Source organism: Saccostrea cucullata, unplaced genomic scaffold (genome assembly GCF_032062105.1).
Source record: "Saccostrea cucullata isolate Sc308-1 unplaced genomic scaffold, CSIRO_AGI_Scuc_v1 ctg235, whole genome shotgun sequence".
Lineage (NCBI taxonomy): Eukaryota > Metazoa > Mollusca > Bivalvia > Ostreida > Ostreidae > Saccostrea > Saccostrea cuccullata.
Genome location: NW_026933134.1, coordinates 215,955 through 222,995, shown reverse-complemented (window position 1 = coordinate 222,995; position 7,041 = coordinate 215,955).

Here is a 7,041-nt window from a genome sequence, read left to right as displayed (position 1 = left end):
AACTCTCTAACATCAATTTCAGAAGAATGCATGGTTGGGAATAAATGCCAGGTTCAAGTCTCTATTAATGTCAACCTTATAACAGATCGTCGCCGAAAATGAATCATAATTCCTTTTGGTTTACTCTTGTACAAGGATATGCATCATGTATAAAAAGGCAGGTTAAAAAGAAATACTATTGCATGAAATATATGGCGATATCAAACAATATTCAAGATCAAAAGTCCATAAAACAACACAAAGTAGGAACATAGCAAATACGGAACTCCAAACATCAGAGGTGGGATCAGGTGCTATTGAGGAGTGAGCATCCCCTGCCGACCGTTCACACCCGCCGTTTGCTCCTTGTCATGATCGGGGAAAATCCATCGACAATTCAGTGTGTAAATTATGGTCTAACAATTCATCTCTTTCTCTCAAATTTAGATTCATACTGTTGATATAAAGTATAAAAATTATTGTTATAGGTATTATAATAATTAATCAGGCTACCGTTTTCAAAGATATTCCTAAATTCGAGTCTAGCAACAGCCAAAAAAAGTAAATAAAAGAAAGTTACTTAACATATACCAAAAAATAATAAACAGAAGGTTTCCGAAGGCGAAGAGTTACATAGAACGGTCAAGAAGTGAAGGTACTGACTGTTCTGCACCAATTTTCGAGATACCTCAGATTCTATATCAAAAGAAAGAGGGATCTATTAATTTTAAATAAATATGAACGGCAATTGATAATTATTCGTTTAATTTTATGGAACAATGGTTACTTTATTTCCAAGATATAATGAAAAACAAATATTGAACTAAACAAAAATTATGTTTAACCACATACTTGTTATCATAATGAAAAGATCTGTCAAAAATGACTTCTGAGGTACAAATTATAGAATCATCAGAACATGTACATCTACTGACTAAGAACCCCATTCGTTGTACAGGTGTATTAGAAAAATATCTAATTTGGTAGCGTATCATTTTAAATCTTTTTTTTCATTTTTGAAAATAATATAATACGCACAACTGAATATATGAGTTCAAGTTCTAGTATTTTTATATTAAATCAAATTTCAGTAGAATATATTATGCACATGATCCACAGCATTCTCTTCACTTGTCACGTGTGATCTGCATTGAAATATTAAAAACATTAAAAAAAGATGAAGGCAAACGGAATTATTTCCAGAACAATTAGACGTTGTTCAACATGAAGTCACTGAATGACATTTATGTTCAATTTTTTTTTTTTGCAATAAATGTTAATTTTTCTTTCTTTGTTAATTCATTTGATATCTTGAGAATATTTTGGAAATTGTAATTAGCCAGCTTGCATACAGTTAAACGGAATAGACTATCTGATGAGACTTTTTATCATCATGTTTTAATAGATATTAAGTGCAAAACCCTGTATGCATCCCAGCACCCTAATTGATAAAAAAAGAACTGTCACTAATGAGAAAGTAAGATAAATTGTATACATACGTCTGTAACTACCATTTCTGTCTGACTGAAAACATTAGCATTTTTTGAAGATTTGTCAATGTCATTGCCTCCACAGTCATTGACTTATCAAGATTCCCTTGTTGGGACATTTCTGGAGAATTCCGTACCGTTGACAAGATGTCACCTTGGTATAAAATAAAAAAAATGACCCAATTACGTTCTGATCGGAGTGTAACACTGAACTTTGCTCACATGAGGAGCAATGTGCCTCTCTGGAACATACCTATCCTAATGTATTGACATCTAACGTATGTTAAATAGAGGAAATTGGCCATGTGGTACATTAATGTAAACATTCAAACATGAGTTTAAGAAGGATATCATTTCTCAGGAGCATATGTCATGGTAAACTTGGTGTGGTATCGAATGTGCGGAGTACTTTTATTTTTCTTTAATTATTTTATAGGAGTAAACAAGCCAGTACTTTTTAAAACATAATTAATTGTAATATGGCTTCTGTTATACCTTGATTGAGTCAGAGAAGAAGATTTTCAAAGGATTAATGCTTTTTCACTATATAATCAATAGAGCCCAACCTAAGACATGAACCCCTGACCTTGGGGCCATGTAGATACTAATTTTGGAGGAACTACCCTTGCTCATCAAATCTATATATGAAGTTAGCTTGATTAATACCCAGAAGCATAGAAGATGATGTTCAAAGAATTTTTGCATTTTTAATACATTATTGTATAGCCCCAACCTAACAATAGAGCCCCTCCCAGCTAACACAAAAACATTTTTAAAATGTTTTTAAAACATTTTCAAAATGTTGCGAAAACATTTTTAAAAATGTTTTAATCACGTGATTTTGTATGGTTTTTTAAACGTTTTTAAAACATTTTAGTGAAATATTTCAGCAAAATGTTGTCAGAACATTTTCTTAAAATGTTGCAAAAACATTTTCAATAATGTTTTAATCACGTGAATTTGTATGGTTTTTTAAACGTTTTTAAAACATTTTAGTGAAATATTTCAGCAAATTTTTCTGGAACATTTTCTTAAAATGTTACAAAAACATTTTTGAACAATGTTATAATCACGTGATTTTGTATGGTTTTTTAAATGTTTTTAAAACATTTTACAAAATATTTCAACTAATGTTATCATAACATTGTTATAAAATGTAACAAAAACATTTTCAATTTTTTTTTTACATTTAATTTGTTTGGTTTTTAAAACGTTTTCAAAACATTCACGTCGAGGTTACAAAAGTATTTTTACTGAAATTTTACTTTTCTAATTAAATAATGATATATTTATATTTTAAAAGAAATAAACACAAATTATATTTAATTTTTGAACCTTTAATACAAACCCATATTCAATATGTTAATCAATGTTAATCACATTTAAATTCCATTCTCGGTACAAGTTTTAATTTATTTTCTTTCAAGTCACCGGGTTTTTAAAGGGTGAAAACGGCGTCTAATCCATTCACTGAATTTTAAAAGAACAGAATCACAGAAATCCTATGTTCACAGTATAGGTCGAACACAGAGGCGGATCCCCAAGACTTAGTTAGAATCACATACACTGAAAAGGCTGATAAGGAATCTGCCCCTCGGAAAGAATAGCACAACCTGTAAAGATAAGGAAAATTGTGTTTGTATCAGCGTTCTACATCTAATGTATCTTACATGTAAGATAATCAATGAAAATATACAAAAAATATTTTAAATAATTATAACAAATTTAAGTTCTTTCCTCATTTGCATTGAAAAAAGCAGAATAATAGTTACTATGACAATATTATCGAAGAGTAATAGTATTTACGTACACCTTTGCCTTCACCAAAGGCGGGTCTTTTGAATGTTGGAATTTGAAAATACGGATGATGCAATCAACACCATGCTGTAAAGAAATTTCATTTTTAAATCAACATATTCATGATATTGTTTGATGATTTTAAAACATTTCATAAAGACAACGAATACTTGAATCAAGGATATAATTGTGTTGCCTTAAGAATGAAATATTCAAATCAAATACATACGTATGCTACATACATTTGTACAAAGTTATTGATCGTGCACTGGTAGTATAAAAGTCATTTTTAAATGATCTTTTAAAGTCTATGATATAGGAATAATTCTTACCATTCAAAGTTAATAAATCCCGAGGTTATTATTGTGGTTTTATGGTGCAAAGTCTTCTCATTCAAATCGGCACGGAGTAAGCGCGCACATCTTGTTTACCAGAATTCAAAATTTGGCCTAGATAAGCAGCAAACCACTATACTCTGTAACGCGCTGCCCAGCAGGAAAATTGCATAATAGGTTATCATGACACTGAAACTGACCAGTGTGCCAATCCCTATCTAATGCTTCAGAGTAAAATCCTGGGAGTGGATCACAGATTTGATGAAGAACATTTTTTTAAATAAGAGTTTTATCAAATGCTTATGATTTTATACATTTATTTATATTTTAAATTTTGTATTTGCCTATCCTTTCATTTATTGATTTTTTGATTTGTTTTAATTAAAGGACTTTATAAATGTCTGTTTAATCAATAAGCCAAAGCTAGAAATCATTATAAAATACCGGAAAAAATCTTTCAATTAAAAAATTACTATTCCTCATTTCAACACTATTCTTTCTATATATTCTTTTTTTTCTTCATAAACTATAATTTTAGGAAAATCGCAATCATACATTATTTGAACTTTTAAGAACATTTTGAAAATAGCATTAAAAAAATGTTGCAGCGATGAAAAATGAAGTCTTTAAAAAAAGGAAACACATTAAATTGAATGTTCTAAAATTATTCTCACAACATACTCTTAAAGTTAATAGATGAATTCAATTGTGCCGCAATTACATAAATGTTTCAGAAACATTTTGAAAATGTTTCAAAAAATGTTACAAAAACTATAATTAAAATGTTTGAATTGTAGAGAAAATAATTATTTTAGTTAATGTTTTAAATAAACATTTTCACTGCCTAGGCCGAAAAATATCCGGAATTAAATGTTTATAACTAACAGCGATATTAAGAATGTTTTAAAAATATTTTTAAAATGTTCCTTACAATTGTTTCAGAAACGTAAGGGCAATGTTTCCGTTTTACAGAAAAAGAATGTTTCATTTCATGTTTTAAGAACGTTTTTAAAACGTTTTATAAGATCTTTAATATTTTGAAGCTATACATACCCTTAGAATAATTTTAAGAAAAATTTTCCTTAAATGAATTAAGAATGTTTCAAAAACATTAAATTGACAACGTTCCTTCCAAATGTTTCAGAAACGTACTCATGCAATGTTTCAGATTTATGGGAAAGGAATGTTTCATTTCATGTTTTTAGAACGTTTTTAAAACGTTATATAAAAATCTTTGATATTTGAAAGTAAAACATACCTTTTGAAACATTTTTAAAACGTTTCAAAAACATTTTATAAAAATGTTTCAAAAGGATTTAATTATAAGCTTCTTGAAAACATTTTAAAAATGTTTTTAAAATGTTATAAAGAGAAGAGGAAATGTTTTAAAAATGTTTTTAAAATGTTTAGTCTGAAATGTTTCGAAAAAACCTTTTTACAACACCAATAAAATGTTTTGAAAATGTTTTGTGCTACCTGGGAGCTGATCCAAGGGCCATGAAATTCGCTCTATTGGAAGAGACACAATTGCTTCATCATATCTATACATTAAGTTCGTTGTTTTAAAACCCAGAAGCAGTGAAGAAGATTTTCAAAGAATTAATGCACGTTCACTATATAATCTATAAATCCCCGCCGTAGCGTTATAAAACCCTTGACTCTGGGGCCATGAATTTAATAATTTTGGTTGAGGACTCACTGCTAATTACAATCATGCCAACAGTTTAACTGCTTGATGTGCAGGAGAAAGAACAATTTAAAGATTGCATTAATATAAGAGGTTTTTCCCCATCCTTCAGTGCCCGGGGATGGGCCATGAATTTACAGTTTTGTTCCCCTTCACCCACAGATGCAAAATATCAAATTTAGTTGAAATTGGTTCAGTGGATTACGAGAAAATGTTCAAATGTTAGACGACGAAGCGAGCATGAACGACGCACGAAGACGGACGAGAACAGATAGCAATAGGTCATCTGAGTGCCTCAGCTGACTTTAAATGGAATACCCTTCTTCCTTTCTACTTGCAGCTGAAAAAGAAGTGTTATCGGAGAAGGTTTAATGAATTTTCAAATATTGCAAAGTATTTAAGTTCAAAGATATATCTTCATTTATTTCAATTAAATATCCCCTACGATGAAAACAGATTTCTTTTTTAAATATGTGATGAATCACCTTGATTCTTGTTAGTTCAAAGTACAAGATCAAAAGTGATGGAACTTGACCTAATTTAATGAGGGAAGTGTTTTACGGAACTGTAGACACAATCAATTTTGTAAATATTTGAATAGACGAATGAAATATTCAGTTAGGTTGAATCCAAATAAATTTAACCTTTGCAGTTTGCATTTCCGGAATGCTGTTACATGTATGCAACAACAAAAATTTACGTAATGCAGCCTGAATACAGCACAATGTAGTTTTAAAATGCTTAGATGAATGTAAATGTTCATGTTCCTTAACTATCTTAATTAACCATAATTCACTTCATAGAAATGAAAATTGTTACATTCGTTAAGGTTTTAAATAAGGTCCATTTTGCCTAAAATCCTTTCTGCTTTTTACATGTCTTCACAACTAAGGTCACATATTTTAAGCAAGAGGTTAATTAACTATGTGTGAAGGAAGATTAAGAGTAAGAAGAATTTATACCTTCGGCAAAATAACTAAAAAGGGATACAATAAAACACTTTAAGTTGAAGGCGGAAATAAAATTCAGTTTTTCTTTTTATTCATGGAATTGTTGTGGGTTTCATGTTGTTATAAATCCAAGTTTCAGAAACTTATGAAAGTGTCAATCTCGTGCTAAGCAAATATTTGAACATATTGGAGACATTAAATAATAATTTCATACCAAACCTTCCAATTCATATTTCGGTTAATTTACATACTTTAATTGATGTATGAATCTTGGCATATCTCCATATATTGTAATTATACACTGTTAAACATGCCAAATTCCACAGCAATTATATGAAAACTTAAATCAAAGCATACATCTAGTCGCTGCAATTCGTACAAGAAGAAGAGAATCTTAATACAGTACTAGAAAATGGAATATAAATAATGAAAATAAAATGAAGAGTAATTTTAAAAAGAATACCATATCTTTTGTTTGCCAGCAAAACTTTTTAAAATGTTTTTTTAATGTGCAACAAAATGGGTCATAAAAGCATTTTAATTACCTGTATCATTTTATTCTGTACTGTATTATCATATAACACACAAATAAAATGAGACCATTCACAAAATGAACCATGTTTTACAAAGTTATCTACAACTTGTTAGATCCAAATGTTTTCTTGTACCCGGTATTCTACATATCTCACCTTGATAAAACTACCCGGTTCTGTTGAAGGTTTCATTTTCTTTAAAAGATCTACAATTTTTATCAGCTTCTTCTTGATTTTCTTCTTTTTTCATCTTTTTTTTTACAAATCATA